Genomic DNA, 23,204 nt, shown 5'->3' on the forward strand with positions numbered 1-23,204 from the left:
CAGTTGAGTACACTTAGATGTTCTTAAGATTATCTTAAGAAGTACTAAAGAATAATTTTAGTATATTAAGTACAAAATTAGTGTGCGAAAATAGAGCACTTTATTTTTTTAAAAGTTTGTTCTTTTTTTTTTTTTTTTTTTTTACCTGTGTTAAATATCAATAAATATTAATTCTGTCATCATTTACTCAACCTCATGTCTGACTTACTTTCTTCCTACTGTATACCACAAAGAGAAAACTGACTTCTGTTACAGCTTTCATTCTCAATTCAGCATATTCCAATTTTTTTTATATTTTTTTTTATTGAAAATTGTATCAAACTTGTAGCATTTTTCAAAGATGAACAACATGTGATTGAAAGTACAACAAGCAAGTACAACAACCCATCTGTGGCAGCCTTGGGCAACCATGATGACACCAGATAAATCCTATACTTTTATTAAAAAAATTCTGAGCTCATGCAACAATAGACTTCCGCCGACAAACGTTTTGTTTCAATTTTAGGTTCGGATTAGCTGTTTGTTCAAACAATGGGAGGCAAGGGAAGCAGGAGTGTTTTGGAACAATTCTGTTTAGTACAAAAATGACACTTTTAAAGCTAGTCAGGGGTAAAAGTGATTTGTTAGATCTTTCAGAATTGCGCACCATTGTGAAAAACATTCTGTGGAATCCTGCCAGACTGTTGTTACATGGCTCTGTGGTCTATGAACTGCATTTATGATGTTTTTGGAAGCTTAACGCTGATTATCAGCGAGTATGTTCTGTCTCACGGTAGTCTCGGTGCTGAGGCTGCATATTAACAAATCACCTCCTGTTTGTCTGCGCCAAGAGTCCGTTTATGAGGCTGTAATGATTAATCTCACTGTGAAGTACACAGCAATATCCTCCTGTCTATATTTTTTCTTTTCATCAGCTCGACGGAAATGACCCCATACTAGAAAATCAAACCGCTATGTACGGTCTCAGTGAAGTGTGTCTCTGTATAGTATGTGTTTGTTGTACCTGAAAGGAGCTGAGGCTTTTGAATTATTGAGTGACTTTGTTGTGTAAGTGTCCCTCGGAGGGCCGGGACAGGCCTGCGGTGCCGCGTGTTCGTGTGCCATATGTCCACTGCTCCACACTGAGGCGCTGCATACACTGTCCTTCACCCCTGTAGGCTTGTGGTGAGATGAGCAGAGACAGACGTGTTGGGTATGGAGTCATGCCATGGAGAAGTGATTTTTTTTTAAGAAATCAGACTTAAGTTTTTTTTTAAAGGGACAAATTAAATGTGAGAAGGGTGTCTTCACTGTGAGTGCTGGTATACAATCTTCCAACACTGGTATTTTTCGCTGTTTGTATAACTCCATTTGTCTGTGTTTGTGTATTTCAGACATTTAGTCATTTTAATCGTTTCACCAGTAGGTGGCAACACGTCTTTATGAGTGAAGTTATTGACCCATATGTGCAAATTATTCTGTCAAAAAGACTGATTCCTTTAGGAAGGAAACACGTGACTCTCTTTGAATGAGTCATTGAATCATTTACTCAGCTGATTCACTCAAGCATGTTGATTCACTCAGGAACAAAAGAAGTGATTGTCTTTATGAGTGATTCATTTAATTATTCATTGAACCAATTAAATTAAAACATTGACTCAAATAGTATCTAAACAAATGACTCACTCAATTCTGAATATGATACTATAATATTACTCTTGCTATTTCTGTCTTCTAAGGATATGGCTACAATAGTAATAGTATTCTGCTAATATGCTATTCCAAATACAGCCACTGTCCTTATAAGTGAGTCATTGAATCGTTCATTTATCTAATTCATTCAAAACACAAATTAATTCAGGAATGAAACAAGTGACTGTCATTATGAGGTAGTCTGTGAATCATTTATTTAACTGATTCATTCAAAAATGCTTATTCAAGAACCAAAAAGTGACTAATTATGAGTTAGTAACTGCATTATTCATTCGACCTATGTATTTGTTTAAAACATTGGTTCATTCAGGATTGAAACTAGTGACTCACTGAATTAGGAAAAGCAAACCAGCATAAAACTCTTTCTGTTTCTTTATTTAGACCTTAAAATTTAGACACAATGCTGCCAGATTTGTCTGTTTTTGCTCCACAATCATAAACTGACAAACTGGCAGTATCGTCTCTAAAATATACGTTTAAAATTTTAAACAGATAATACAAGATGCCAATACTGAATCTCAAACGGTAATGTCAATAACAAATCCCTGGTCATGTTCTCTTGTGTATATGTACTGAATGTAAGAGTGCACTGTAGGTTAAAACTTAAAAGTACATCGTGACGGGTTAGTTAGGCGCTGACCCCAGTTGTCCCATCAGGCCAGATTCCAGGGGGGTTCAGTCTGTCCATCCATGGGTGAGTGTGGGATGATAGAGGAATGTATGGGGATAGGCCGATAAGAGTTGGGGGTAATGGAAGGGCTGGAGCACGACGGAACAAAAATCAGCTCTGGAAATGGAATCCGCCGCTGGAACGTGTCCAGAGATATTGGAAGGCATCTTGTAGAAAGAGGCTATTAAAGATCACAGGAGTGAGCAGCCTGTGGCCGTTTCCCTCGTAGGTTAGAGGTATGAGAGACGGATGTATCTGGGGGGTAGGGTGTGGGGGCCGATCCAGAGACAAGCCTCTCAGGCAGATACCTGACCACAGAAAGGCTCTCCGCCTCTTGATTTGGTCTTAATAGTGAACGGACCTGATAAAACACGACAAACTCCAGGACCCCAGGCTAATCACAACAGCAACATGACCGCAGCTAATCCATTTTACACGACATCTCTTTTTAAAACTGCATCCGTGCTCCTGGCACGACTGTGCTTTATGTGAGACGAAAGTCCTCATTTGCAGGGCAGGAAACACCAGCATGGGGCTCAGAGCAGTAATTAACTGCTAAATTATTTAAGTACAATGCTAAATTGTACAAGTTTCATCAATAATCTATTGTAGCATTAAGGCTATGTTAGCGAGTATCACCACTAATAGCCGCCCTGCTGGCCATCCTGCTGTCCTACTTCATCGGTAAAATATCTCATTCTCTCTTTTTTAGCCTTTCAATGAGCTTTTTATTGACTATAATGTACTTTTTATAATCGATTGAGAGACTCATTTAGGCATTATAATGAGCACTTATATCTGTACAAACACTGATTCGGTGATAGCAATAAGCAGATCATTTAATTCCACATAGAGATTAAGTAGGCTATTCATCATTAGATTGTGTGTGTGTACTGTATGTGTGTGCATATTTTATCCAGATGCTTCTCATTATTGAATGTGCCTGAGGAGAAATGTAGAAATGTTACCTAAATCATACTGGGTGATCTGTGACTAGAACTCACCAGTTACATTGTTAAGATCTGAATTATTAAAAGCAACGTTTCAGCTTGTGCTTTTTGCATCTAAGCTGCCCAGCTGGCTTTAACCAGCTGATTCTTAAAAGGACTCTGATTTTTACACAAGCACAATTATGCAACAGAGTTAAAAAAAACAAAAACAAAGTGCAATGCATTAAAACACATTAGAAACAACCAGGAATATGCTAATATCATAATGCATTTTAACTTTTTTTTAGTTATTTTTGAAAAAATGTGATGCATTATAGTGTACATTATGAATACCTTTATGATGCATTATGCATAAAGGCTTCAAGTGTTACCAAAGTGACATTATGATACATAAAGTCACAATTTTGAAATAAGTTACCATGAAAAAATAGCGACAGTTAGATTTTAATTTATTTTTTACTAGGTAGAAACAGGTTTAGATGTTTCTTAGATTTCCCAGAGTTCTTTTGTAAAGGACGTTTATTTATTTAATTACAGATATGTATGAATGCTTGAGTGATCAAAGGAAATTCAAAAAAAAAAAGTCATTGTATTACAGCTGGGTTCTCGCTTATTAATCAAATATTGAGTAAGACTCTCTTAACAGCTAGTTTATTTGAGAATGAATTGAGTAAAGGTGGAATGAGTGAATCTCACCATTGATGGTACTAATTTTAATCAGAGGATTTCATATTATTTTGTGTTACTGGTCCAATTTAAAATTTGAATTTACTAGTCATGTAAACTACATATACTCATGAATAATTATTTCAGTCTATTTACAAAATGCTTGTTTACTCTCTGAATATCCATGTCAACCTAAAGTCAATGTCGGCCTCTGATCGTGGAGGACACTTTAAATGCAAAGCACTGCCGTGAGTCTTTAACCCCACACTGCGTCCGTGAAGGACACGCTCGAGGGTGTTATTATTTTCAATAAGACCTCTCTGGTTTCGTGTTTTGTGAGTGTATGCGAACGTCAGTTATTGGGTAATGGAGAAGCGGTGGCCTTCCCCTCACACCTCACGGAGCATCGTAAGGACCCCCAGTGGAGAACAGAAATGAGTCCTCGCTCTTCACACTGGATGAGTTTAATACTGAGGGTGTGAACAGCATGAGAACGCAAGAGAAAATGAGAAAAAGGTACACTCTCAATGAACATCAGAGAGAAAGTGCGACAAGGATAGAGCCACAAAGCCACATAGACAAACAAAAGCGCACACAGAGGTAGAGGTTGTCTTTCTGTGGCCTCTATTAGAAGCACACCTGGGCTGGGGAGTTTTGCTCTGGCAGGATGCCTCAGTCCCCTCTGTGTCTCTATTTAAAAGCCCTAAGCAAGGGGCAGATGTGTCACATGGACCCTCGCTGCCCCTCTTCTCTCTGGGGACCCCGCTCAACAGATGGGGCAGTCAGCAAGTGCAGGAGTCAGCACAAGCACCCTTGTTCTTCCTGCCTGCGCCGCTGTACATGTATTCAACTACCCGTCTGCCTTTCCCATGTCCTTCAGTGCTCCACGCTCTTTTGTGCAGTCTGAAACCCAGCTCACAGATAAAACCACACAGATATCAACAGTGTGTGGACACTGAAGTGATCATTGAAAGTGCCATTTAAAAGTTTGGGGTCTTTAAGTTTTTATGCTTTTTGAAAGAAGTCTCTTATGCTCACCAAGACTGCATTTAATTGATTTACAAAAATACAGAAAGACAATTATATTGTGTATTATTATTATTATTATTATTATTATTATTTGAAACTATATTGTAGTATATTTAAAAATGTAATTTATTACCATGATGGCGACGTTGATTTTTTTTTTTTTTTCAGCAGTCATTACTCCAGTCTTCAGTGTCACATGATATTTCTGAACATGTGATCATTTTAATATGCTAATTTGCTGCCCAGGAAGCATTTCTTCTTATTATCAATCTTGAAAATCTTGTTGTGCTGCCTAATATTTTTTGTGAAAATCATGATACATATTTTTGATACATTTGCAGGATTTTTTGGTGAATAAGTTCAAAAGAACAGCTTTTTTTTATTATTGAAATCTTGTGTGACATTATAAACATATTTGCTGTCACTTTTGATCAATTTAATGTATTCTTGCTAAAATGCATTTCTTAAAAAAAAATAAAATAAAATAAACTTCCTGGCCCCAAAATTTTGGATGGTAGTCTATGCATTATATAACAGAATATCAATTTAAGTGCTATTTATTTTAAAGATTACAAATTAAAATTAAATAAATATACAAACAAATGTTCTGGTTTTGTGATGATACTACACCAGTGTGATGAACTGCATCTGTGGATGAATTAAATTGAAAGTAATTTCAAAAATAGCCCAGAAAGCGAAAGTGGAGCTAGTACTGGCAAAAGCTCTAGCATCATTTGTTTGCATATGCCACTGATGTTTTGTTTTGTTATGTAGTGCAATGAATTGTATGTATTTTTTATTAGTACTTAGTGTCCAAACACTTATCAAATAGTAGTGAGTCATATAACAGCTGTATATTGTTTGAGGTTGAACTTTTATTTTGGTCTGAACAGGATTCATTCCAGGGGGAGGATTCATTCAGTAAATGTGTATTTACTTTTCAAAAGGTAATTCTAGCTGTACTGTAAGCAGTATTCAGTGGATGGAGGTCTTAACTGCCGGAAACTGACCCTGCTTAAGCTCTCTGACAGTGTGTTTATGGACGTGTTCACATCTGTGTGCGTGTTCGTATATTAGTGTGTCCCCACAAATAGATAAATGTGCCACTGCAGCATTTTCCCGAACACAGACGTGGCTGCTAGTCTGCTGAGAGCTGCCCAATCTCCTTGGGAATGGAGAGAACGCACAGGGGAGAGAATGAAGAAGTTATTTTTATTTCCTCATCTTTTACTGGAGGCCTGAAAGACTCCTTTTTGCTTCATTCTCTTTGGGGATGGATAACTGTCCCAGAACGGCATCATAGCCCCTGAAAACCCGAATTCAGCACCAGGAGAGGAGGACTCACAGATGCTCGTACTAACACATTTCAGCTCCCTGTGGCTTACATTCACACACACACACATACTTACATACAAACACAGGTGTGCAGAACAGTTCTCTAGTTCTAGGAGAGGTTTTCTAGGAGAGGAAAAGAAAGGACAAAAGAAAAGACAAGAGGAAGAGATGCAAAGAGCAGTGTCAAGATGAGATGAGACAAAAGAAAAATACACAAAATAACTTGATAAATGAGACCTGATGATATGAGGTGAGACAAGACAAGAATAGCCAAGATGAGATACAGTAAGACTAAAGAAAGGGATTAGGCAAAATAACACAAAATGGGACAAGCAAGAATAGAATAGAATAGAATAAATAGAGATGAGAAGAGAAGCATTAAGACAAGAGAAATAAACACAAGATGAGAATAGAAGAAAATAATTAAAGTGAGACTAAAGTCAACAATAAGAGAAAAGGGACGCAACAAGATGAGACCAAATGAGAAGAGAAACATCAATATGAGACAAGACAAAAGATAAGACCAAACGAGAAGAGAGACACCAAGATGAAACCAGAGAGATAGAGATGAGATGAAGTGTTAATAGAAGTGTTGAGACAAAATAAGACTGATTGAGACAAAATAACACAAAAATGAGAAGAGAAGTGTCAAAACGAGATAAGAGTTGAGATGAGACCCGATGAGATGAGATAAGATAAGAACACACATGATGAGACAAGACCAGGGAAAGTGATTAGACAAAATAACGAGATGAGGTCAAACGAGAAGGGAAACGTCAAGATGAGACAAGCGAAACACAGATGAGATGAGCAGAGAAGCATTGAGACCAGATACTATGAGTCAATAGAAAAAGATGAGACAAAGACTAAATGAGAAAAGAAGACAAGCATTAAAGTGAGATAAAATGAGAAAAACAAAATGAGAAAAGATGAGACCAGGGAAAAAACACAAGATCAGGCCAAACAAGAGGGAAACGTCAAGATGGACCAGAAAACAGAGATGAGATGAGATGAGAAGCATTAACACCAGATAATGAGTCAGTAGTAAAAGAACAGACAAAATAATACACAATGAGAACAGAAGAGAAGCTTTAAGGTTAGAACAAAATGAGAATGTGTCAAAGTGAGACAAAAAAAAAGGATGATGAAAGAAGAAAAGTGTCAAAACAAGAAAAGAGAGCATTGAGTAGAAATGAGACCTGATGAGATGACAATAGACATGATGAGTCAAGACCAGGGAAAGACATAATACAAAATTTGTACAAAGTAGCTCAAGATGAGGCCAATTGAGAGGGAAACATCAAGATGAGATGAACGAGAAGAGAAGAGAAGAGAAGAGAAGAGAAGAGAAGAGAAGAGAAGAGATCAGATGGGTCAAAAGAAAAAGATGAGACAAAATAATGAGTACAGAAGAGAAGCAATAAGGGATGAGACCAGATGGGACTAAACGAGAAGTGAAGCATCAAGATTAAATAAGCATTAAAATGAGAAAGAAAGTGAGCCCAAAATGAGAAGAGATGCATCAAAGTGACATAAGCAAAACAAGAAATGATGAAACAGAAAAACAAACAGGATGAGAGGAGAAAAAAAAAGTTGAAACAAGAGTGCATCGAGAAGAGACTTTGCATGCATTCATGACATCACTCTCGGCACTGTGTTGTGAGGCTGCTACAGCTGGGATGGGGTTGCTAGGATACAGGTGAGCGGTCCTGATGCAAAAGAGAAACAGGTCTGTCATCATATGTTGTGGAGAAGACAAACGCTCAGCAGCTCCCTCGTGGTCTCGTCTGCGCTAAAGACTGCTTGATTCATTGGCCCAGAGTGATCAAAGAAAGGAAGAAAATAAACACAAGATGAGAATAGAAGAAAATAATTAAAGTGAGACTAAAGTCAACAATAAGAGAAAAGGGACGCAACAAGATGAGACCAAATGAGAAGAGAAACATCAATATGAGACAAGACAAAAGATAAGACCAAACGAGAAGAGAGACACCAAGATGAAACCAGAGAGATAGAGATGAGATGAAGTGTTAATAGAAGTGTTGAGACAAAATAAGACTGATTGAGACAAAATAACACAAAAATGAGAAGAGAAGTGTCAAAACGAGATAAGAGTTGAGATGAGACCCGATGAGATGAGATAAGATAAGAACACACATGATGAGACAAGACCAGGGAAAGTGATTAGACAAAATAACGAGATGAGGTCAAACGAGAAGGGAAACGTCAAGATGAGACAAGCGAAACACAGATGAGATGAGCAGAGAAGCATTGAGACCAGATACTATGAGTCAATAGAAAAAGATGAGACAAAGACTAAATGAGAAAAGAAGACAAGCATTAAAGTGAGATAAAATGAGAAAAACAAAATGAGAAAAGATGAGACCAGGGAAAAAACACAAGATCAGGCCAAACAAGAGGGAAACGTCAAGATGGACCAGAAAACAGAGATGAGATGAGATGAGAAGCATTAACACCAGATAATGAGTCAGTAGTAAAAGAACAGACAAAATAATACACAATGAGAACAGAAGAGAAGCTTTAAGGTTAGAACAAAATGAGAATGTGTCAAAGTGAGACAAAAAAAAAGGATGATGAAAGAAGAAAAGTGTCAAAACAAGAAAAGAGAGCATTGAGTAGAAATGAGACCTGATGAGATGACAATAGACATGATGAGTCAAGACCAGGGAAAGACATAATACAAAATTTGTACAAAGTAGCTCAAGATGAGGCCAATTGAGAGGGAAACATCAAGATGAGATGAACGAGAAGAGAAGAGAAGAGAAGAGAAGAGAAGAGAAGAGAAGAGAAGAGAAGAGAAGAGAAGAGAAGAGAAGAGAAGAGAAGAGAAGAGAAGAGAAGAGAAGAGAAGAGAAGAGAAGAGAAGAGAAGAGAAGAGATCAGATGGGTCAAAAGAAAAAGATGAGACAAAATAATGAGTACAGAAGAGAAGCAATAAGGGATGAGACCAGATGGGACTAAACGAGAAGTGAAGCATCAAGATTAAATAAGCATTAAAATGAGAAAGAAAGTGAGCCCAAAATGAGAAGAGATGCATCAAAGTGACATAAGCAAAACAAGAAATGATGAAACAGAAAAACAAACAGGATGAGAGGAGAAAAAAAAAGTTGAAACAAGAGTGCATCGAGAAGAGACTTTGCATGCATTCATGACATCACTCTCGGCACTGTGTTGTGAGGCTGCTACAGCTGGGATGGGGTTGCTAGGATACAGGTGAGCGGTCCTGATGCAAAAGAGAAACAGGTCTGTCATCATATGTTGTGGAGAAGACAAACGCTCAGCAGCTCCCTCGTGGTCTCGTCTGCGCTAAAGACTGCTTGATTCATTGGCCCAGAGTGATCAAAGAAAGGAAGAGGGAGAGTGGACAGGGGCAGATGGAATGTGTAAGAGAGATAACAAGGTTTAGACTCCATCAGGCTACATGCTGATTCCACAGGCTGCAGTCTGGATGGCTCAGAGCCCGGAGAGGAACAACACAGCATCAGATCAGCAACAGGAAGACGACAACTCACTTATATGGCACACTGACATAGCTAAAAGAGCTATATACACTAACACACTAAATACACACCATAGACAAGTTATACATACTTGCTGAGAAGCATGTGATATACCAATTTCTTGGATTCTTGGTCCTGGAACAACATCCATCAACAATCAGATTTTAGCGTGAGGGTCAAGGGTTAGGAACCTTGAGCAACATTTTAACATTGCCTGCTGATTGTGGGATATCTGGATAATGCACAACTTTCTTTCTTTCTTTCTTTCTTTCTTTTTTTCGTAGTATTTTTGTATTTAATGTAATTGTTATTATTCAATTTCTAAAATTACAAAATTATTTATACGATTTTTTATTTATATTATATTTATATAATAATAAAAATAATAATAGCCATTAATATAAAATTATTAAATGTATTATGAATTGGTAAATTATACAAATTAGAAAAGTATTTAATGCAAAATGCATCAAAATGATTTATTGCAAAGTATCATTTGTATTATTATTTAACATTTTAGTTATTTAGTTATTTTTTATTTAGTAGTATATTTTGGATTTGGGTTCAATTTAATTATTAAATGATTAAAAAATTGTATATGAAATTATTACATTTATTATATAATCAATTATTACATGATCATACAAATGTATTAATTCCAAAATATATCATATTTTTTTATTACAGTGTTATTAGTATTCATTCATTCATTAGAAATCTTTAATTTACATTATTATTAATATAAATGTATTGAATTATTGTAACTATTAATATAAAATTGTTAAATTCATTATAAATGTATTAAAATTACAAATTTATTTAGTGCAAAATGTATCAAAATTATTTATTAGTTTTAAGTTTTATTTATTTATTTTATATAAAAATATATATGAAGAGTCCATTTGCAAAAACCGATAAACGCCACTTGCACAAAAAAATAGCTGATTGCCGTGCATTATTCTCCACATATAGCGCGATCTGAAGTGAGCAGGAGTGTGTTAGACGAGCAGCTTTATTCCACATTGTCACTGTGGCTCCGAGGTGACCTCGGCATGTCATCTCACGGCAGTCATGAGGGACACAGAGACAGTGAGCGAAAGAGGATACTGGACTTTGATACTGTACCAACATATGGTACATGGGGAACGTGAAGCATATGGCGTGTATAGTGTATTCCTGGTTCGGGAGCAGCAGGAGATGTAGACTGGAAGCTGGTGACTCTCAACAGACTGTTGTAGGTCAAGAGAAGTCACATCAAGGGCAAAGGGACACAAGTTCGCTTCAGTACGGCCGGGTGGGCGGGAGAGAGATAGAGAGTGAGCGAGTAGAGAGCTTGTGCTGGCACACATTAGAGCAGAATCTCTCTAAAGACGAGGAGAGAGTGCGTGTGAAGGGCAGCTTTCAACTCCTATCTTCTCCGCCGTTCATCTTTGTCCTTGTCGGTTTTGATTGATGTGTTTCATTTCTGGCACGGTGGTCAGCCGATCGCATGCACACGAGCTCCCACTCCAGTGCTAATGTTAGCAGCGGTCTTTGGTCTGACAGCAGACGCCCACCGCTGCTCTGGCTGACCCGTACTGTCCGTCTGCAGCTGGCCTTCCCCTCTTTTCATGTGTGTCCCTCCCTGTCAAACAAAGGTCCTTCTCTGAAGTAAAACTTTCACTAACCTCTATCATTGACTGTTTGGTGGCATCCAACAGATCAAGGGCTGTCACTAAAAAGACAAACCGTACAGTCGTCAGCGTTGACCCCACAATGAATGAGACTCTTGAAGGTATTAGATTGATTTCAGCTCACAAACTGTTTATAATCACCCATGAGATTTGAGGCGGTCACTTTCACTGATATCTGTAATCAATGACGCCACGTGGCGAGTCTGTGAGCCGGACATGAGGATTATGTGCCGCTTTAAACTGGAATGAATCTGTCAGACAAGCTCGCATATGGAAAACAAGGCTAAATATTTCATAACTTCGAAGACAATGATGCAGTACTAGCATACAAATAAACAATCGCAATCACAGACATCAAGAATTTGCTGATCTCACAGGAAAAGAAAGGGAAATGTGGGAAAAGGAGGATATAAAATATAAACAATATGAAAATATATCAAGAAAAAGTGCTGATATAATCTCACCTGGGACGTGCGAGAGGGTTGGATCCCTGAGTGCTGGAGACAGACTTGAGATACGTCAGAATGTCTCATACTGACAGCAGAGAGAGAGACAGAGATGGAGGGAGGCGGCCATAATGAAGACAGAGAGATAGGGCGAGTGTGTCTATCTCTGTGTGCCATTGATCTAGCTCGTGATTTCAGCTGCCTCTCATTTCCTGTCGCTAATGTGAATGGATGAGCCTCTAGGCACAACACACACATGCACGCACTGCATACAGAAACTGCATACCACAGACTCATCTCTTTGTGTCTTGATAAGGGGGTTTGCAGAGGACCTGCCATTCCTGCACTGTATTCAGCTCTGCAGTGACAGACTCTTGTCAGATGTGTTTGTGGCTCTTTTTCTCATATACACTCTAAATCTTTCTGTATACCTTTATCTCTATATCTGTACTCTATATTGTTCATTAATGCTAAGGAAATAGGTAATTCTCATGAAAACGGTCAAGAATGTTCAGTTTCCTTTTTTTTTGGGAATTATATTTGTATTTGTTTTTAAGTTTTGTTTAAGGCATGTTTTCAGCAAAATTAAGCACATTTTCCCTCCAGTATTATTATTATTATTATTATTATTATTATTATTAATTACAAACTGTTTTCTAATTTATGCTAACTGTACTTGTACTGTACTGTATTTTTTAAAGAATAATTTAATACAGAGAAAAAATGCTGTTACATATAGATAATTACAACAACAACAATAATAATAATAATAATTATTATTATTATTATAAAAATGCACCATATTTCTCAAATTACGCATTATTGTAATTAAAAGACTATTATATTATGATTGTGTTTACACACCATGACTTCTAATATTTGCTTACTGTACTTTTATTACTGTAATACAGTGCCAAAAACACTGTTACAGTAATCAAACAGACATATGCAATCAGAATAATTGCATATTATGGAAATAGTGGGAATTACAAAAAAAAAACTGAAAAGAATCTGGACACATTAAGGTAATGAGAAGCTGGGGGGAAATGTGCTTAATTATCATGAACATAATATCACAATGCAAAACAAATATTTATGGACCTGAAAATAGTTTATTTTACATTATACTTTACTTTATACTAATACTATATTTTTATATCTTTTATTTTCTTTAGATTTTGGGCTGACAGTCTTTTGTGAGAGTTACCCAACACATTTTCACCCAGTGTATTTTACTGTGCGTATGAATGATAGATTCAATGCATGTTTGTGTTCTGAACAAAGGGGACGAGTGATGAACAACCTTTGGAGTGCAGGCAATGAGTTTTCAGTTGCATCATTTTGTTGGGTTGGGCCCCTGGAGAAAGTGTGTGTGTGTATTTGTGTATTTGTGTGTTTGTGTGAGTATTGTGCTTCTCTGATAGATTAGGATGCTACTGATGGCTGCTTCACTCATTAACTGTGTATTTGAACTTGCCCCTCCCCCAAGAGACAGAAGCCAAGACTCTAATAAAAAACACACATACATATACGCAGAGCCCATGGGAATCTCCTGGTGCTTTGTAGTTCAACTTCAAAGCCCTTTGACCAGGCTTCTCATTTGCTGTGGCTGTACCCTGCAGCCTCACCTTTTCCATGTCCCACTCCATAAACATGCCATTTCACGTAAACACACACACACACACATTTAAACACCTTCCTGATAAACCCCAACTGAGCTCTTACTGGGGGAATATATACTGTATATATGTTTGTCATCTATGTCCATCTATGACTAATGTCAGTTGGCAAGTTATAATCAGTGTTGGTTTATCAATAACATGTTACTCAAAAATGTGTTTCATTGCAATACATATTTGCTCATTATGGAAGTAATATATTAAAGGGATAGTCCATCCAAAAATCAACATTTTGGCATCATTTACCCACCCTCATGTTGTTTCAAACATGTATGGCTTACTTTCTTCTGTGAAACACAATAGAAGTTATTTTGAAGAATGTTAGTAACCAAATTTTGACTTTTTTGCCCATACAATGGAAGTCAAAGGGAACTGAAAATGTTCATTTTGGGGTCAACTATCTCTTTAAGTTATTTTCTTACCTTCAACCTTCAACCTTCAGCCTTCAACATGAAATGGCAAACGTTATTCTCAACAGGTTTTGCTTTATGACCAGAATTTACACTGTTCATTGAGTGATAAAACAAACACATAAATCCATTACCTAACCATATTCAGTGTAATTGTCTACTGTATTATATAGTATATAGTAGGCAAATGTGAAATGAGTATTATGTCTAAATTCATAATATTCATAAAACAACAGTCAAAAAGTACCCAGATGACCAAATACTTCCACGAGAATCTGAAGTGTGCGTCCAATGTACACTTTACTCTCCCATGAGGCAACGGGACAGCATGTGTGCAATGGCACTGCAGTGATGCAACTGACTCTGTAGGTCACATGACAATGGCAACATGGACCTACTCAGTATGCGATTTTGGAAACAGCTTGGGTCATTTTTTCTTTAAACAAAATGTAGTTTTGTTCATTTTTTTAAGGGTGAGGTTGTTGGTATCAACCTCATTTGAGTAGGTTCATTAGAATATGCCTGTGCATGTTTATGTAACAGCACCTATTCATTCCTTATTAAGGTACAGTAGCAAAAACAGTCTGTTCACTAACATTATACCACTGCAAAGGTATTTCGAACTTCTTTTACACCTAAGCAAAGATCGAAAAAGAACTTCACTGTGAGTAGATTGAGGCCTTAGGAGTCAGTGGGGATGCTAAGCTAATGTGTTACTGTTTCGGATGAGATGTGGAAAGAGGATGAGAAGGTTTTTTTTTTCTTTACAGCAGGCTTTGTAAACCAATTACAAATGGCGTCCAGGATAGTCTCAGCTTACAATTAGTGTCCTAATTGAGGTCAGTCTTGTTAATTTAGTGGTAAATTAGAACAGTTAATACGCGTTTATTATGGAGGCCAAGGGAGACCGCAAAAATAAGGTAAGGGAAAATTACCTTTTAAGTAATATGAGGTCTCTTTTGCGCTCTAATTATGGCTGTGTAATTGTGTGATATGTTGAGTGGAGGTGCGTGTGGATGGAGGGATAGGATGTCCTGGTTTCTGCCGTAGGAGTCAGTGGGGATGCTAAGCTAATGTGTTACTGTTTCGGATGAGATGTGGAAAGAGGATGAGAAGGTTTTTTTTTTCTTTACAGCAGGCTTTGTAAACCAATTACAAATGGCGTCCAGGATAGTCTCAGCTTACAATTAGTGTCCTAATTGAGGTCAGTCTTGTTAATTTAGTGGTAAATTAGAACAGTTAATACGCGTTTATTATGGAGGCCAAGTGAGACCACAAAAATAAGGTAAGGGAAAATTACCTTTAAAGTAATATGAGGTCTCTTTTGCACTCTAATTATGGCTGTGTAATTGTGTGATATGTTGAGTGGAGGTGCGTGTGGATGGAGGGATAGGATGTCCTGGTTTCTGCCGTGTGTTGTAGTGTGTTAGAGAGGTGACCTGAGAGGGTGTCCCTCAGCTTAATGACACACACACAGTGCCTAGAGTGTTTTTGTGAGATTGTGAGATTCTCTGTCGAGAATTGCTAAGTGAGCTAAGAAGCATTTTCCCACATTCATTGTTTGCTGATCGGACAAATTTGAGCATGGGAAGATTCCTCAAAACACAAGACTCTGAATTCTCAAGTGCCTGTCAGAGGAACCGTGTGGAAGAATTGCACAAGGCATGAAAGATAAATAATAGAATTTAGCTGCATGCAACTCGTGTATGTGGACGCTAGAAGATGTCAGTGCCTGTGCATGTATGTTGAAAGTAAGTAGTAAGAGTGAGAGGGAAAAAGAAAAAGAAAAATGGAAGAAGGGATGTAGACAGAGATGATGCTTCTTTATGAAAAATATATTTGCTTGCCTACAGAGAAATTCATGCAAGAGCCCAGCCTCATATATAAACATCTGTAGGGAAATAAGTGCATGTATTCTTTATGATGAACAGATATGAAGTCATCTCATGTTCACTTCATATTTAACATCTTAGGGTGCAATAGTGCTTATAAAAGTGTGGCTGAGTAATTGTGTTTATTTTGGTTTCCAGCAGACCCGCACAGACTTGGTGAGAGCAGAACTTGGCAGAAACTTCAGCAGATTTCCTTTGTATGTTCAGTGTTTTAGCTAATTTGATTATACTTTCTGCCATCACACATTAGCTCCATTTAACCCAGATTTTCCCCTAAAAATATGAAAATGGTTGCAGATTGTGTCTGGAACCTTTTCTTAAAAAGGTTGTTCACTCAAAAATTACAGAAATTATTTTGGACCCCATTGACTTATGAACAAAAACGTTCTTCAAAATGTATTCTTTTGTGTTCTGTATAAGAAATAAAGTCTAACAGGTTTGGCATGACATGAGGGTGAGTAGATGATGACAGAATTTGTCATTTTTGGGTGATCTATCGCTTTAAATAAAAACATCAGTAAGGCAAGATAAAGCTGACTTCACACCAGGAGCCAAAAAACATTTGAAATGTCTAAAAAAAACATGCAGAAATGTCTTTTTGACTGCACTGCACCTGCTGTGAATCAAAGATTGCTGAAAATTCAAAAACGCATATATATGTGTGTGTGTGTGTGTGTGCGTGTGTGTGTGTGTGTGTGTGTGTATCTGCTGTCCATTTTGTGTTATTTATAGCAGTGTCTCGGGGTGAGTTTGGACCTGGCCGTCCACTCGCATGTGACTTACTTTCCACTTGGGTCAGAAGCAGCTCAGCCAACACCAGCATAGTACTCGGGCATATGGATCCGTTCTAGCAGAGAGAAACCTGCCACCTGCTTATGACTATATGTGTGTGTGTGTGTGGTCACAGAGGTCTAATCGGTGATGACAGGTGCGGCTGAATCATAGAGGGACATCCTGCCAGCCCTACTTCGATATGCACATACGTCCGCTCTTTCTCTTTTTCACTGCGTCTCCCGCTCATGCACACAAATAAACAGACAGGAACTGCCAAGAGCTTCCTCCAGGTCTCTCACACACGTAACTGTACCTTAAGGACAACCTTAAACCTTCATTTCAGGGCCCTGTCTTCACTTGTCTTGTTCTGTCTCTCTTCTTCTCGGTCGTTCTCGTGCACACGTATAGCATCCCTTTCTCTCTCTTTCTTTCCATTGCTCCCTTGGTGCATTATCTCACCCATTTTTCCTTGCTCTATCCATCCCTCCTTTCTCACTGTCCAAGGTAACCTTGTAGCAGGGCTGTTGGCATGTCAGGCTGAACAGCATTTTGAATTCTGGCATATTCCAGCTGTAAACATCTGCCACTGTATAATTATGGTACAGACAAGACAGTACACACGCATGCTTACGAATATACACATTTTCTGGCAAATTCACAATTTTTTTCTCAGAGTATTTCAGCACAAAATGTGCCTGGTATTCACTAACCACCTGTAATCCAGTTTAATCAGGCAATAAATACACTAAAATAATGACACACTGTTGTTACAATTACACACACTCATAAGCACACTTGCGCTCATGCACATAGACATTGATAAATGGAATTACAATCATTTTTACATTTTATTTATTTTTTTATGTAAAAATACATATATTTTTAGCTGTTTTTCCATCTATTTAAATTGTATTTATATATATTATTTATACATTTATATATTTATATTTTTTAATATTTCTATCTATCTATCTATCTATCTATCTATCTATCTTCAGTCTGTATCTATCTATCTATCTATCTATGCTCTGTCATTGGTAAATTAATAGAAAGTCCAACCCCAAACTAATGTATTTGGCTGAGCTGTTGCTGTATGGTTGAAAGCACAAACAAACAGAAATATTCTGATACGGCCACAGTGTTTACAATATTTCACATACGAATTACTTCCATATGGTTGGTTGTCTCTGCCTGTTAATCTGGGATAGGATTAAAAAAATCTATGCTTTAAATGTATTCTCAAGCAAGTTACATCTTCCATTCATATGTGCAGGTGAATTATACATCAACAAATCCATATTATGCATTGATTTATACATTTTAATCACATTTCCTCACATAGCTGAGCCCTTCAGTGAATACTCATCAGGAGACTGAAAATAAAGTTGTTATCTATAGCCTGATCTGCACAGATGCACAGAACAGCAGACAGCTTAATGTTGTGCACAATTTGCGTGAAGGCAGAAAAGCAGATCACGTCTTGTGCTAAAACAACCGTTCATTTTGGGTGCCAACATCGAGCAAGCTTTGGTTCTGTTTTTCTTCTCACCCTCTTTAGATTAGTCTCATTCCCTTGCTGTTGTATTGAACACCCATCATGTATTCAGGTTTTAACTCAACATTGCCGCCTACTGGTGCAGAATGCATTAGACTTCCTCTGTGCACGCACGTGTGCAGGGCAGAAATCCAGAGTGTCTGAGCTGCAGTTAATCTGTCTGAGTCGTGTCTCTCGATGTTTTCAGTTATTGTAGTTCGCTGATTCATTTGTTAATTTTTTCATTGATTACAAAATTAGCATTAGGCGCTATCAGCGTGCATAATCAGAACACAGAGACAGATGGAGAGATAAGGAGATAAATAATGAAGGAGAGGAGGTTGAGGAAGATAAAAGGATTGGAGACACGTTAGAGGTGAAGGAGCATATTTGAAAAGCATGGAGAGAGGACTGTAGAAGGAGAAGAGGAGAGAAAGGCTATCTCAGTGTTTCCTCCAGACCATCTGAAACAAATAAAAGAGCTGACAGAGACAGCAGAGACACACTTAGAGTGTCAGTGCTTTCCTTTAACTGAGAAAGAGACCGAGTGAGAAAGGGAGAGGTATAGAGAGAGAGAAAGAGAGACCTTGTCTGGGCGCAGGCGGAGGGTGAGATGAAATTTGACAGAAGAGAAAATTGATTTTCTGGGATGAGATTAAGGTGTGATAGGCAAGCAGAGGGGAGGTGAGGAGAAGGGTGGAGTCTCTAACACACACGGACAGTACCGTCTTGTAAATCTCCACCTGCTGGATCAAAACCAAAAGATGCAGAGAGAAAGACAGGCAGAGAAAACGTTTACAATGACAGCAATTTGCAGCAACCAGATATCATTCATTTTCAAATAGAGTTTCCAGTGACCGAAACAGTTGGCAATGTGATGTGCAAATGAGCAATGACGAGTGCTGCTACCGATGGGAGTGCAGACAGTGATCCACTGCCTGATAGAGATGGATACTGAAATTGAGTTGGAACAACTGCTAGAAGCCAACAGCACTGCAACTTGTCGAGTTCCAGCAATTAAATTGCTGTTAGTGTGAACACTGCTTTAGAGAGTAAGACGGGAATAGATATTGTGAGGTGTAGAGTAAGACGGGCAGAGGGAGAGGTTTGTGAGGTCCTGTCATGATAGGATGAGGGTGAGAGGTGGAGATAGTTAAGGAGACGGTGAGACACATGGAGAGAGAGAGACGAGGAGAGCTACTGTAGATTGAGGTAGAGAGTCAGACAGGCAGTTAGTGAAATAAATTGATATTGAAATTGAAAATGAAAATACAGTAAAGTAGAGAACTGTGGTAAGGAGAGAGTGAGACAGCTGGAGATGGACTGAGATACTGAGGTAGAGAGTGAGACAAGTAGTGAAATTGTGAGGTAGAGAGTGAGACAGGCATATAAATTGTGAGGTAGAGAGTGAGACAGGCAGAGAGATTGTGAGGTAGAGAGTGAGACAGTCAGAAAGATTTTGAGGTAGAGAGTGAGACAGGAAGAAAGATTGTGAGGTAGAGAGTAAGACAGGCAGAGAGAGTGAGGTAGAGAGTGAGACGGGCAGAGAGAGTGAAGTAGAGTGTGAGACGGGCATAAAGATTGTGAGGGAGAGAGTGAGACAGGCAGATAGATTGTGAGATAGAGAGGGAGACAGGCAGAAAGATTGTGAGGAAGAGAGTGAGACAGGCAGAGAGTGAGACAGGCAGAGAGAGTGAGGTAGAGTGTGAGAATGAGACAGGCAGAGAGATTATGAGGTAAAGAGTGAGACAGGCAGAGAGATAGTGAGGTAGAGAATGAGACAGGAAGAGAGATAGTGAGATTGATAGTAAGATAGGCAGAGAAAGGCTTGGTAAGATCTGCCATGATAGGATGAACATGAGAGATTGTGATAGTTACGGAGAGGGTGAGACAGCCAGAGATAGACTGAGATGGTGAGTATGGTGAGACATTTAGTGAAAGTGTGAGATAGTCAGAAATATCCTAAGATAGTGAAGAATTGAATTGAATTGAATTGAATTGAGATACCAAAGCAGAGAGTAAGACGGCATTAAAAGAAGAAGAAAATTAGACATGCAGAGACAGTGATACGGGCAAAGAGAGGTGTGTGAAGATCTGTGATAGGATGAAGGTGAGAGACTGAGATACGTAGAGGGTGAGGATAGGAGAGAGTTTGAGACAGTTGAATAGAGAGTGAGGCAGAGGGAGAGGTTTGTGAGGTCCTGTCATGATAGGATGAGGGTGAGAGGTGGAGATAGTTAAGGAGACGGTGAGACACATGGAGAGAGAGAGACGAGGAGAGCTACTGTAGATTGAGGTAGAGAGTCAGACAGGCAGTTAGTGAAATAAATTGATATTGAAATTGAAAATACAGTAAAGTAGAGAATTGAGGTAAGGAGAGAGTGAGACAGCTCAGGAGATGGACTGAGATACTGAGGTAGAGAGTAAGACAGCAAAAGTGATAGTAAGGTAGAGAGTGAAGCACGTAGGGAGAGAGTGAGAGCCAAAACAGTTGAGATACTGAGGTAGAGAGTGAGACAAGTAGTGAAATTGTGAGGTAGAGAATGAGACAGGCAGAGAGATTGTGAGGTAGAGAGTGAGACAGGCAGAGAGATTGTGAGGTAGACAGTGAGACAGGCAGAAAGATTGTGTGGTAGAGAGTGAGACAGGCAGAGAGATTGTGAGGTAGAGAGTGAGACAGGCAGAGAGATAGTGAGGTAGAGAATGAGACAGGCAGAGATAGTGAGGTAGAGAATGAGACAGGAAGAGAGATAGTGAGGTAGAGAATGAGACAGTACGAGAGATAGTGAGATTGAATTGAATTTAATTGAATTGAGATACCAAAGCAGAGAGTAAGACTGCATTAAAAGAAGAAGAAAATTAGACATGCAGAGACAGTGACATGGGCAAAGAGAGGTGTGTGAAGATCTGTGATAGGATGAAGGTGAGAGACTGAGATAAGTAGAGGGTGAGGACAGGAGAGCGTTTGAGACCATTGAATAGAGAGTGAGACAGACAGGGAGAATGGTATACAGGCAGAGAGATAGATAGGCTCAGCGAATGAGAAAGAAAGAATGAGAGATAAAAGGTGAGACAGGTAGAAAGATTGAGGCATGCAGAGAGAATGAGAGACAGAAAGAGTATGAGACAGGGAGAGATAGTAAAGGAGAGTGTCAGACAGGTTGAGAAAGAAGAATAGAGTGAGACAGGCAGAGAGAGAATGAGAAAAACTGTGAGAGAGAGAGTTAGACAGGCAGACCAATTGAGACAGACAAAAGAATGAGACAGAGAGAGTGAGACAGGCATCAAGAGCATCAGACAGACAGAGAGAAAGCATATCCACTTGAGTGGAATAGTGTGTTAGCAAGTTAGTATAAGAAGAATGAAACGGTAAAGGAATGCACAATGGAAGTCATACATGAGAGTAACACGGCACCTCCATATGAACCTCCTCCTGTGGCTGCCGTCTCTGATGACTCACAATCTCAGCCCATCTTTACCGCCACTGTGAAGAACAGACGACGCAGACACACAGGAGCGAGAGATAAAGCACAAGATCCTGCAATCAGCCCGAGACTGCGTGTTACAAAGAGCTTCCTCTCTCCCGCGTTTCCTGCGGCACCTCTGGAGTTCAGCAGACTAAGCGCTCCTCTCTCTTCTGCTTGCGATAAAAGTTTCTTGGCAGAACTAGAAAGGACGCGGATCGGGAAGAGATTCAGCTGACAAACTGCACACAGGCCTCGGAGCGAACAGACCAAAATAAGCTCCACAGGCACGAAAAAGAAACAACAGCCGCCCAATACAAAGAGGAAAGACAGAGAGAGATCTGCTTTCTTTCAGCTGTCACTCAGATTGTCGCTGAATCATGCCAGCTCGACATGAAAGCTCTGAATGCTGTCAGGATTCTGCTGCTTTTCTGCCTGCCCATTTGTTAACTTTTTTAACCTGTTGAGGTGCGAGTAATTCCTACAGACTTGGGTCTCAATGCTTGCTTCTCTTTCTGTCTGAGTCTTTAGAAGCGCGTCTACATCATTTCCTCAGGGCTTCAGTGATTGAATGACTGAAATGAAACGCACACACAAAGTTAAACTGATTTTGTTAAAGTACCAATTAGATCTGCCAGCCAGTTCCTTTAATCTACTCACAGAAAATCATTTTGTGGCACTTTCTATGAAGGCTGTATATATTACATTACAAACTGTATTATATTATCACAAATAAATATTATTTATGAAAAGTTATAATAACTATTTATGGCTATGCCTGTAAAAAACTACAATTAATTAACACATAAAACAGTACAGCAAATTTGTTGTTGATCTTGTGCTGTAACACATTACACTATTTAAAATGTGACCTGGAATAGGTAAATATTAAAATGCATTATAATTGACAATTATTATAATACTGCAATTATTTACAATAACATGCAATGGATTAGTATGTCCATTATAATGTATTATAATTCTTATATGTATTATAATGCTGAAGGCAGTAATCAATCGAAATGGAATCCTTTTTTTTTTTTGGCTTATTTTTTTATTTAAAAAAATTGTAAATAAAGATTATTGGAGTATGTTTTACAAGAAAATACTATTTCAGTCTTTCTACTTCAAAATTTCACATTCAATACAATCTGTTAATTGATGTTTCTTTGTAAATAAAAATAATTGTAAAAAAAAAAATTTAATGTAGTATGTATCTAAAAGCATTATTATGTTATTTAATATTTAAAATATTTAAAGGGTTAGTTCACCCAAAAATGAAAATTCTGTCATTAATTACTCACCCTCATGTGGTTTTAAACCCGTAAGACCTTCATTCATCTTTGGAACACAAATTAAGATATTTTTGATGGAATCTGAGAGCTATCTGACCCTGCATAGACAGCAACGCAACTGAAATGTTCCCAAGTCCAGAAACGTAGCAAGGAGATCTGTAAAATAATCCATGT

At 38.3% G+C, this 23,204-nt stretch overlaps 1 protein-coding gene across 1 annotated transcript in view; it reads left to right on the forward strand.

Moving 5' to 3' along the window:
- Positions 1-3,033: 3,033 nt before the first annotated feature.
- LOC107751925 (teneurin-2-like) overlaps positions 3,034-23,204 on the forward strand; it is a 65,386-nt gene continuing 45,215 nt past the window's right edge. Inside the window, exon 1 of the mRNA XM_016567703.1 lies at positions 3,034-3,046. The gene's annotated coding sequence lies outside the window, so the exon portion shown is untranslated. The remainder of the gene's footprint in view (positions 3,047-23,204) is intronic.

Source organism: Sinocyclocheilus rhinocerous, unplaced genomic scaffold (assembly GCF_001515625.1).
Source record: "Sinocyclocheilus rhinocerous isolate Xijiao unplaced genomic scaffold, SAMN03320098_v1.1 scaffold662, whole genome shotgun sequence".
In the NCBI taxonomy this organism is placed as follows: Eukaryota; Metazoa; Chordata; class Actinopteri; order Cypriniformes; family Cyprinidae; genus Sinocyclocheilus; species Sinocyclocheilus rhinocerous.